This window comes from Lissotriton vulgaris, chromosome 12 (assembly GCF_964263255.1).
Source record: "Lissotriton vulgaris chromosome 12, aLisVul1.2, whole genome shotgun sequence".
NCBI classification, from domain to species: Eukaryota; Metazoa; Chordata; class Amphibia; order Caudata; family Salamandridae; genus Lissotriton; species Lissotriton vulgaris.
Window position 1 is genome coordinate 440,565,498 of NC_141700.1, and position 12,431 is coordinate 440,577,928.

The window sequence follows — 12,431 nt, forward strand, 5'->3', positions numbered from 1 at the left end:
GGAGTTCTCAACACTAAGGCGGAAATACCTGGAGAGACCGTCTGCATTGGCGTGGTCAACTCCGGGTCGGTGTTCCACCCGAAAGTCCATTCCCTGTAGGGAGATAGACCACCTCAACAGTTTGGGGTTTTCCCCCTTCATTTGCATGAGCCAACGAAGGGGTCGGTGGTCTGTCTGAACCAGGAAGTGCGAGCCAAACAAGTATGGTCGCAGCTTCTTCAGTGCCCAGACCACCGCAAAGGCTTCCCGCTCAATGGTACTCCATTTCTGTTCCCGGGGAAGCAGTCTTCGTGACAGAAAGACCACGGGTTGATCCAGACCCTCTTCATTGAGTTGCGATAACACCGCCCCAATGCCAATGTCGGATGCATCTGTCTGGACAATGAACTCTCTCGTGAAATCTGGAGCCTTCAGGACTGGAGCTTTACACAATGCTTGTTTCAGAGTGTCGAAGGCTCGCTGGCAAGCCTCCGTCCAAATGACTCTCCTGGGTTGCTTCTTGGACGTGAGTTCTGTAAGGGGTGCCACGATAGTGCCATACCCTTTCACGAACCGTCTGTAGTAACCTGTGAGGCCCAGGAAGGCTCGGACCTCAGTCTGGGTCTTGGGGGGTTTCCAGGCCATGATTGCCTCAATCTTTGCCTGAAGGGGTTGCACCGCTCCCCTGCCCACCAAGTGACCTAAGTACACCACCGACCCCTGCCCAATCTGACATTTGCTGGCCTTGATCGTTAAGCCAGCCCGTTCCAGGGCCTGGAGAACAGCCTGCAAATGCTGCAAGTGATCCTCCCAACTGTTACTGAAGACAGCGATGTCATCTAAGTAAGCAGCTGAGAAGGACTCCATTCCGGTGAGGATCATGTTCACCAGTCGCTGGAATGTTGCAGGAGCGTTCTTGAGCCCAAAGGGCATCATACAGAACTGGTAGTGTCCATCAGGTGTGGAGAAGGCTGACCTTTCCTTGGCTCCATCAGTCATGGGAATCTGCCAATACCCTGCGGTGAGGTCAAGGGTACTGAGATATTGGGCAGCTCCCAACCGGTCAATCAATTCATCCGCCCTAGGGATCGGATGAGCATCGGTCTTCGTGACCGAATTGAGTCCTCGGTAGTCCACGCAGAATCGCAATTCGGGCGTGGTGCCAGGTGGCGCAGGTTTGGGAACCAAAACCACCGGGCTAGACCAAGGGCTACTTGAGGGTTCGATGACTCCTAGCTCCAGCATCTTGGCTACCTCGCTTCGGATGCTGGCCTTCACCTTGTCAGACAGCCGGTAAGACTTGGACTTCACAGGTGGGCTGTCTCCTGTGTCCACATCATGGGTACACAGGTGGGTCTTACCCGGAACAAGGGAGAACAGAGGAGCGAATGACCCCAAGACCTGGCGACATTCCTCCTGCTGCTCAGAAGTCAAAGATGGTGAGAGTTTCACTCCCTCCACTGACCCATCCTTCTCTTGAGACGCAAACAGGTCGGGGAGAGGCTCAGTGTCCTCTTCCTCCGATCCATCAGTCACCATGATTAACGTGACTTCGGGCCTCTCGTAGTGGGGTTTGAGGCGGTTGGCATGTAACACCCGATGCGGATGCCGAGGGGTTTTCACGTCCACCAAATAGGTGGCCTTGCCCATCTTTTCCAACACCTCAAAGGGGCCTGTCCACCGATCCTGGAGGGCACTCAGCTCTCCAGGCTCCATCACCCACACCTTCTGGCCAGGCTCCAACTCCACCGGGTGAGCATTGTGGTCATACCACGCTTTCATCACAGACTGGCTGGCTTCCAAGTTGTCAGAAGCCTGCTTCCACAACTTAGCCATTTGGCTTCGGAAGGCCAGCATGTAGCTCACCACATCCTGGGGGACTTTCCGGGGAGACTTTTCCCAGGAGTCTCGCACCAGGCTGAGAGGTCCACGTACAGGGTGCCCGTACAGAAGCTCGAAGGGGCTGAAACCCACTCCCTTCTGTGGCACTTCCCTGTAGGAAAAGAGCAAACAGGGTAGGAGGACGTCCCATTTCCTCCGCAGGCTTTCGGGTAGACTTCTGATCATACCCTTCAACGTCTTGTTGAATCTCTCCACGAGGCCATTGGCCTGTGGGTGATAAGGAGTGGTGAACCGGTAGGTCACTCCACACTCCTTCCACATTGCCCGCATGTATGCTGACATGAAGTTGGTCCCCCTGTCAGACACAACTTCTTTGGGGAAACCCACTCGGGTAAAGATCCCCATCAGGGCCTTCGCCACCACCGGTGCAGTGATGGTTCTCAGAGGTATAGCCTCTGGATACCTTGTGGCATGATCCACCAGTACCAGGATAAACCTGTGACCGGATGATGTCGGTGGATCAAGGGGCCCAGCAATGTCGATGCCCACCCTTTCAAAGGGGGTGCCAACGACGGGAAGTGGTTCCAGGGGAGCCTTTAGCTTCATCCCTGTTTTCCCACTGGCTTGGCATGACACACACGTCCGACAATATGTGTCGGACGCCACCCTCATCCGAGGCCAATAAAAGTGGGGGACAAGCCGGGCAAAGGTCTTGTCCTGACCCAAGTGTCCTGCCAATGGAATCTCATGAGCCAACTCTAGCAAGAAGGCTCGGTAACACTGTGGGACTACCAGGGCCCGTGACAATCCGTGCACTGGCGCCCTGGGCTCACTGTAGAGGAGACCATCCTCCCAGTAAACACGATAGTTCCCAGACTGGTTACCTGCTGCCTGGGCTTCAGCCTGTTGCCTCAGACCCTCGAGGGTGGGACAATCCCTCTGTCCCTTGCTCAGTTCCTCCCTGGACGGTCCTCCTTCCACTCGCCACTCGGCAGGGATAGGCAGGTCCTCCAACGGAACCATGTCCTCCTCCGCGGACTCCGGGTCCACCTCCTCCGGTGGCCTATCCGTCTCACGGGGCACGGACACCGAGGCAGGCTCCTCCTGTCCTCGAGATGCTCCCTCTTCGGCAGCTGGGTGGGCCATTGTTCCAGGCTCCAACCCACGCGACTTCTCCTTCTGAGCAGCCGCCGACCTGGTACTCACACAGGCCCATTCAGGTGTACCCAGCATCTCAGAATGAGTCCGGTATTCCACCTCCTTCCAAGCATTGTGCTCCATATCATTGCCCAGCAAACAATCGACTGGCACGGCGGGGCTTACGGCAACTCGAAGTGAACCTGCAACCCCTCCCCACTCAAAGGGAACCTCGGCCACAGGATAGTGGCTCGTTCGGCCGTCAGCCATCGCGGCCGGATGAAGTACGCCTGGAATCACCTGCTCTGAGGATACCAGATGACTCCTAACTATAGTCACACTGGCTCCTGTATCTCTCAGAGCCTCCCCTCTATGGCCATTGATGGTGACCCATTGCCCATACTTGGCAGTATTCGCGGGCACCTGGATCTTTGGAACCATCTCCCGATTACCCAGGGACACTAAGGTGACTCCCGCCCACTCCCTTCCCTTACTCAAGGACATCTCCTCCCCAAGCGCTGCACTAGCGACTCCCGGGGCCTTTCCTCCAGTGGGAGGGGGTGGTCTCTTTGGGCATTTCACGTCTCCCTTATAATGTCCAATACCACCGCACTCAAAGCAATGGACAACCCTTGGCTGCTGACTCTGGCCAGGATTAGGGTTCTTCTGCGGGTTAGCCTTAGAGTTGGAGAAGGTGTTTTTCCCCTTAAAGCTATTTTGGGGGCCTTTGGAGAACTCCTGCTTCTTGTTATCTCCCCCCTCTTTCCTCTGGGGAGCGCCCTGTCCGGACTTCTGAGTTTCTCCTCCCGTCCCCCTCGTGGACACTCTGGTACTTACCCAGACGTCCGCCTCCTCAGCAAGCTTACGGGGGCAAGTAAGTTTGCTGTCTACCAGGTGTTGCCTCAGCTCGGGAAGACATTTCTCGAGTAGATGTTCCTTGAGTATCAAGTCATACAACCCGTGATAGTCCTCCACCTCACTACCTTGGACCCACCCTTCCAGGGCTTTCTTGGCATAATCCAGGAAGTCAACCCAATTTTGTGAGCTCAGCTTGTGGCTGCCCCTGAACCTTTGCCGGTATTTCTCGGGGGTCAACCCAAACTTCCTGATGAGCGCCACCTTCATGGCGGGGTAATTTACCTGTTCCTCCCGGTCGAGGGCCAATAAGGCATCCCTACCTGTCGGAGGCATGTACCGGTACAATCCACCACCCCAATGCTTCTCATGGATCCCATGGGCTCTTAAGGAGACCTCATAGGCTGTCAGCCATTTAGCAATGTCGTCTCCAGCAGTGTAGCTGGCGACCACGTCCTTAGGTAAATGAGGTCTGGGCTCCCTGGCAAATTCCTGAGACTCGACACCCTCCGGAGTGTTGTTACGGGACTTGAGGTCAAGTTCCTTTAGCCTGAACTCGTGTTCCATCCTCCTCCCTTCCAGCTCCAACCTAGCCAACTCTAACCTCAGATGTCTTTCTTCCCTCCTGTCGGCCAATTCAGTTTCAGACAACCCTCTAGAGGATACACTGCTGCCCTCCCGTGAAGTTTCCTTGGGGCTAATTGACATTTCACCCACCCCCGGGGGACCTGCAGTCACTACCTCAACAACAGTATCTCTGTCAAATTCCTCCTCCTCCACCGTTCCCTCCATGTGTGCCTCCACCCAGGCTCGCAGACTAGTACGGAGCTCCTCTCTTTTGGCCCCTCGCCTGACGAACACACCCCTTTCCTGACAGAAATCCTTGAGTTGCGCCACAGTATAGGTCTCCAACTCTGACATATTGAATTCCATCTCGTCAGCGAAAAGTGTGGACCACTACCACGAAGTAGGTTGTAAGGTAAGGACAACTGAGGGTCACTTCCACCCACCACCAGACAAGAATTTAGAAAAAACAAAACGATAAATTAGAGGGCCGCTGGGAGAAAACTCCGGGTGTATACCTGTGGGGCACACTGAATTATTATGGGGTTCACAACAAGCACGGCTCGCAATCCCACCGCTGTGCCACCAATTTTATGTTGGACCTGCGCGGGCAAGCCCAGCATAAAGGGGGAAGGTAGCTTGACTCGAGTGGCTAGGCAGGTGAAGGCTATAGTGTTAAGCCAGCTTGGACCCGATAATAACCCCCTGTACACCACACAAAAAGAAGGACACCACACCACTGTTATGGAAAAATACGATTCATTTATATAAAAGTTCTCTGGGTTTGTAGCAAATTCACTTAGGGTTTCACAGTTACATTTCTGGTAAGCATTTGTTCAATGGAATACTGGTTTCTCATAAATAAATAAATAGTTGGACTCTAAGGAATAAATACACTGGATAAATAGCAGATATGAATACAGTAGAATAAATATTAATTTAGCAATGACTGGAATAAATAGAATAAATAATATCAATGACCAGAATAAATATCACAATAAATATCAGCAATGTCTAGCACAATAATGACTGGACTAAATATCACTTTAGTTATCACCAATGACTGGTATCGCTGCCACCAATTAATCACTTTTAAATACAGTCACTTTTCCAGTGTGGAGAAAGGAGAGATTACTCTTACAGTTAGTTGGACAGCCCGACAGGCTTTCAGGCTTCTCGGGATACAGAACTACTTTTGGGACTCTTTTGTAACCGCTCGATGCACATGCGTGTATCTAGAAAGCAAGGAAATACATTTAGCAGCTCATTCACACTCGGCTGCCACCGGGAGAGGACCTATACTTGGCGCTGGGGGTCAATATTCGCCTACAGGGCTGGTTCACCCTCAGAACCCTGGCGGCACCAGTTCAGAGTCTTAAGACGACGAACGGGCTGCCGGGGAGGTCGCAAAAACTCCACAGTTCAGTCAAAGTAATGCCGCTGTTTAGCTCTCACACACCGCAGTCTTTTAGCGGAACACACGGCCCACCTCACATCAGCTGTAGCGGACGATGCAGTCAAGCACAGTACTTCTCTAGCCAGCAACGGGGCTCGCAGGGGCTCCACAGACCTCCCTCCGACTTCCTTCTTCGGGGTGGTTCCCGCCCACAGCTTCAGCTCCCGGGTCAACAAGGAGGGGCTGACTCGCTAGTCCCGCCCAATGCAGGCTGGCCTTCCCCGCCCCGGCGCACCACCTCACCTTCGGTCCACGCAGGAGGCGCTCTTCGCAGATGGGGCCCGGAGACGTCCGAGCTCCTCGCGGTAGGCGCTATTCACGAAGGGGGCACTTCAGGGGGGATCACGATCGCGGCGACGTCACTCTCGCCTAGCGACTCGCTTCCACAGCCGCTTCAGCCACCGGGGGGGGCGGAGAGGCACTCGAACTTGGCCACAGTCTTTTGGGGAATTCAAGGCGGTCGCTGGGCAGGCGCTACAGGCGCTAGGTCACCGCCCACGCTGTTGACTGGAACGCCAGTCACATCCAACGCCAGCAACCTTAGCTGCACTATTGCCTTTGTCACCAGCTGCCTTAGGGGTCAACAGGGCAGGTGTCAATCTGGTGTCAGTCTAGAACTCCTTCCTTGTCAAGGTCAAATCAGGAATCAGGAATGATCTTCATCTATAATGGCCGCCAGGGACTGGACCTTATATAGCCAGTGCCCTGGGGTGCTAGCACGAGCCAGAAGGTTCTAGAACCTTCTCTGGGTAGGCCCATGACATGGCACTTTTGAGGTACTTTCTGGTCCTTCAGAGCCACCATCCTGGGGTTCTGGAGCAGCCATTTTGTGTTCCTGAAGAAACTAAAGGAATTCCTGTCAGGAATGCGCGCCAAGCAAAAGGGCGCCAAAACCTCAAAAGGCCAAAGTTCATGTAGGCTCCAATGGGAGTCACTCACATGAGGGAAATATGTGTCCACCATTTTAAGTTTGAACACACACACAGGTTGTCAACCTCAGTTTCCAGGCTCACAGGTTTCGCCAGGTGCCTTGTACATAGGTGCCAGAAACCTCGTGAGTAACTGAGTGTCAAGGAACATCTAGCCCCATGAGACAATCACACAAAAAGTCCTGGTAGACAAAAATAAAAAGCGACACATTTTTGGAGGTACAGGGGAACAAAATAAATCATAGTGGTGAGGGGACTCTCAGGAGCAGACGGGTCCAACAGCGGTCATGAGAGAAGTTCAGGAGTTAGACCCGCGAGCTATAAAGGTATTTCATAACACCAGCAAAGCTGAACAATCCGCGCTACAGGAACTGTCAAAAAACAACCAAATTACCATAAAACCAGCCGACAAAGGCGGGGCAATTGTATTACAAAATACCACGGATTACAGGAATGAATGTCTCCGTTTACTAGGGGACACAAGAAACTACGCCAAACTGGATGAAGACCCAACAGAACGTCTAAGAATCTCAATTGCATACCTGACAGAGGAATGCCAAGCCAATGATTGGCTAAGTAAAAAAGAAATTGAGTTCTTAACAAACAAAAAACCTACAATACCATACTTCTATACTATCCCCAAAATACACAAGAGACTGGAGAACCCACCAGGGAGGCCCATAGTCTCGGGGATAGGCTCAATTCTAGAGCCTCTTTCACAATTCGCAGATGCCTTTCTCAGACCTCTTGTGCAAAAAACAGACACATATTTAAGGGATACCAAGGACGTACTGTGCCTGTTACAAGACTTAACCTTTGACGCGACATCCAGCCTTCTGATAAGTCTGGATGTCGAAAGTCTATATACCAGCTTACCACACAGAGAGACTTTACAGATTCTAGAGGAAGTATTATACGAAAGTGAATGGGAATTCCATACTCCTCGCCATGTAGTACTCGAATGTTGCCAACTAGCACTGTGTGAAAACTTTTTCCGCTTCGAATCTACCCTTTATAAACAACAGCATGGGACCAGTATGGGCAGTACTTTTGCGCCGAGCGTAGCCGGGTTGTACGTCCATCAACTGGAGAAAAACAAGATACTGAATGAAAGGAACCCACACAGACACCAGATCCTACATTGGAAACGCTATATCGACGATATTCTGTTGATATGGCAAGGCACAGAAGAAGAAGCGCAGACCTTTCTCTCCTGGCTTAATACACAGGATCCCTTCCTCAAGTTTACCTGCTCAATTAGCAAGACCGATCTAGTTTTTCTAGATCTAAACATTCATGCCGAGTCAGGCAGACTGGTGACTACAACCCATTTTAAAGAGACAGCAAGGAACTGCCTCTTAACTTTTGACAGTTTCCACCCTCGCCATCTCAAACAAAACCTGCCATTTGGACAATTCCTTCGTTTGCGCAGGAACTGTAGCAAAAAATCTGACTACCTAACCCAAGCGGAAGACTTAAGCAACAAGCTGAGATACAGAAAATATCCAGATAAACTAATCAAAGAGGCTAAAAAACGGGCAGCAAACAACAACAGGGAAGCACTACTGGAACCAAAAGAGCGAACGCAACCTGAGGACAAAAAACCAATTTGTATCACCACGTACAATCAAGTTTCTGATAGTGTGTCCAAAATAATCAGAAAACATTGGCCAATACTTAATAGCGGTGGCCTTCACATACCCACTCCCATGTTCAGTCATAGGCGGGGTAAAAATCTGAAGGACTATTTGGTGCATACCCGTCCAACACCCATAACCCAAACAGTGAGATCCCAACCACTACCTGATGGGCATTTTCCATGCAACAATTGCAGTGTTTGTCATTTGACTTCCCCAACCAAGAGCGTAATTTTTAACAACACTACGAAATGGGAACTAAAGGGATTTTCAAATTGCAATACAAGTGGGGTTGTATACTTAATAACCTGCACGTGCAACCTTCACTATGTAGGAATGACCACTAGGAAGGTCAGTACTCGCATTGTAGAGCACAGAAGCAACATCCGGTGCAAGCGAGCCACAACAAGAATGACCACCCATTTCATTGAACACAACCACACCCCAAATGATCTAACTTGGGTGGTCATAGAAACAGTGAAGAATAAAGACAATCAGGAACGAGTCCTCCACGAAAAAGAACAAAGATGGGTGTTTCGCCTACATACGGACACCCAGGGACTTAATGATGAAATCCCATGGGGAGCCTTCCGCCCATAGACCACCTTTCTTTTCTGAAATAAATTTGGGATGGTATGAACCACACCTGCTGTAATATCATGGTAATACTTCCCATTAGAACCTCCATCTACCTAAGAAAATAACCCATCACCTTGAACACTTTTTATAAAGATCAGGCACAAACTTCCCTGAAAAGATAGTTACCAACCTTCCCACTTTTCAAATGTAAACAAAACCCGTTTTTTCTGAATAAAGCCTAGCCCTCTGTGAAAAACTTCATCTAACCGAGAAAAAATACCTGTGTTCTAAATTAGAGTTTTAAAACGCCCCAGTCAACAGTATCACTGTAAAATATTCCCTATCCCACAACCCAGCCTTATTCGGTAAAAATCCCGTCTTTTTGGTAACATTCGCGCCACTCGCGATTACATCCCATCAAGATGGCCGCCCAAGGTGAGCGCTCTAGTCTCCCGGCAACCCGGAAGCACGCGCGTTTAAATACACTGCGAGCCCGAGTTCAGATCAGTATGCGGTCCGGCGAGGAGACACCAGGTAGTACCGAGCGGGTCTGCCGATAGGAAGTAAGTGTATTAGTTGCGATAGACTGCAAGGAAACCGGCAATTTCGAGTGGCAACTAGGAAAAGGGCCTTCTAACTCTAAACTTTGATAATCCTTTTCAGCAATGTTTCCACGAGGCGTTCCTGCCCTTGCCTAAGACCATGGGGTGTAATTCTATACTCATTTATGTAAATATAACCATCTGCCATATTATTTTCGTGTGTATATGTTGTGTGTTTTGTCAATAGTCACATTTAGTCTATGTGTTTTTTGTGTGTGAAACCACTAAACCACTTTATTCACAGTGATTTATTTCTCCACACCGGTATGACAACCAGCACGCATCAATATGATGTCAAGGGCACACTCACGCCCTAGCTAGAATGAGATGCATGTGAGTTATTCCCCTTCTTGGAAGGGGTTGTCCATCAAATAACTACTGTTATTCTATTTTACAGAAATCGAAGTGAAATACAAAACGTATGTATAACAACACGCATGTTTATTGACAACAGCGTTCATTGTAAATAGGTATTTTTAGCAATACTTTTTCATTTGAAAAACAGGAGTGGCAATACAGGGCTGGACCCTGTATGGTCCTGAAGAAAAGCTTAGGGTAGCTTGAAACATGTTGACCTTTGACACTGATCTAACTCAGTAAAAGTTAGAAGACAGTGTCACCCCTTTTTAATTTTTTATACCACACTAGGAGCGAAATAAATTGTTGAGGCCCACTAGCACGGTATATTTTAATTCCACACCCACTCCATCATCATTACACATGCACCACACATAGTCATCTCACAAAACTAGTGCTCCTGCGTAGTCGCCTTGTCGCAGCACGCCCCTTTTCGTAGAGAACTGGGATGGCCCCAATGATGAAGCATGTCACCGTGGGGCAACCCCGGTGAGTGAGGGGACTCTAAAAAGAAATTTTTCTTTTTTACACATCTTTGGTACACACTGACTTAATAAGCAGTGACCATACAGACACCTACCAGGTCTCTGGACCCTTGACATAGGGTTCCTGTATTTCGTACACAGACTGGAGGACGACCTGGTTTGGTTTAACCTCCTTCTCCCTCCTTTTTTGTTTATGAATACAGGATGCCACCTCCCCCAGTCTTCTGGCAAGGATAGATGTAAAAAGCGTATAGTCTGAATTTAAAATAGAGATCGGTCTGTATGAGCCGCAGCTATCAGCTGGTTTACCAGGCTTCAATATCAGAGTGATTGAAGCATCATTCCAAGAATCAGGTGGGGACAACCCCTCCTGGAAGCTCCGATTGAACAACTGGGTTAAGAAGGGGACTATTGTTGGTAATAGGGCCAGATAGACCTCTGAGGGGAGGCCATCGGGACCTGATGCCTTGCCCTTCCTACTATCTGCGATAGCTCTAATGACCTCTTCATTCGTAATGGGTCTGTCTAAGGTAGCTTTCTGGTCGGGCGAAAGAGAAGGGAGGGATACTCCGATGAGCCAATCATCCACTTGCCTTGCCTCGATAGTTTTGTCCTCATGATAGATGTCCTTAAAAAAATCACGAAAGGCACTTCTGATGTCACTATCTACCGAGTGAGCCGCTCCTTCAACTTTAATTTGGTCTATGTTGTTTCTGACTCGATCTGTTTTTACCTTCCACGCCAGGAGCTTACCTGCACATTCTCCATATTCAAAGTGGGCCATCTTACTTACCTCCCATCTCTGGGGAACTCGTGCGTTCAGGGTTGAAGCCAGTTCCCCTTTTAATGTGATTAGCTTATTTTGCCAATCTTTATAAATTTCTGGTGGTACTGTAGGATGTAACAGGATATTCTCCTGTACCCTAGCCAAATCGGCTTCCAGCGAGGTGACCGTCTCTCTATGGATCTTCCTCTTATACGAGACCTTGTTGGTGATTAGGCCTCGCAGGAAAGCCTTAAATGCATCCCAGACGCAACCTGGGGAAGCGGACCCGATGTTATTATCGAAAAAGCCCAGTGCTTCTGATTTTAAAAAGGAAATGTCGTCTGTAGCGTTAAGGAAGGAGCGGTCAAACGACCATGTTCTAGGTGTGGTTTTTAACAGTCCGACGAATTCCAAGCACAAAGCTGCATGATCAGATAGATGGAAAGGAAGAAAGTAAACATTTTGCACGGATTTAACTAATTCCTGACTGACCAGCGCTAAATCTATCCTTGACTGGTGGTGGTACTTATAATTACGGAATGAGATGCCCTGTTTTAGCCCAGATTTAAATCTCCATATATCCACGTACCCAAACTCCTTCATTTTTTTCAATTAAAAAGGCCCTAGTTTTAGATGGAAGTATCGGTCTGTTTGACGGGGATTTATCCAGATTAGGATCCAAGACCACATTGAAATCTCCAACCAAAATAATCGGTTCCGGATAAAGAAGGAGATGAGACAACACTGAGCTCAGAGCTGAACGATCATCCTGGTTAGGCCCATAATATCCCACTATGGTGATTGGGGCCCCAGCTATAACTACCGAGACAATAAGCCATTGCCCCCTGAGTCTGCGAGTTTATCAACTAGTCTTGCTTTCAAGGATTTTTTTAAGATAATCGCCACTCCTCTGGTGTTAGAATTTTGTGTAGTGGGTACGCAGAAATTGACCCACCTATTTTTTTTAACAAAAGAAAGAATTTCGTTTTCTGTGAGATGGGTCTCTTGAAGTATGAGTACCTGAGCATCGGAGTCGCGAAGGTACTGCATGATCTTCCACTTTCTTGGACTAGAACGCAGGCCGTTAATGTTCCAGGAAAGAACTTTTAACTTATCCATGGGACCAGTTTCCACTCCGCCACCACCTGATACCAACACTCAAGGCAAGGAAACATCTACTAACAATACCAACGTTTACCTTCAGACCTATACCTCTCCATAACCAAAAAAATAACAACGAGCA

At 49.3% G+C, this 12,431-nt stretch overlaps 1 protein-coding gene across 1 annotated transcript in view; it reads left to right on the forward strand.

Annotated features, from left to right (window-relative positions):
• DNAAF1 (dynein axonemal assembly factor 1) overlaps window positions 1-12,431 on the forward strand; it is a 485,669-nt gene that overhangs the window by 53,162 nt on the left and 420,076 nt on the right. The gene's annotated exons all lie outside the window — the stretch shown is intronic.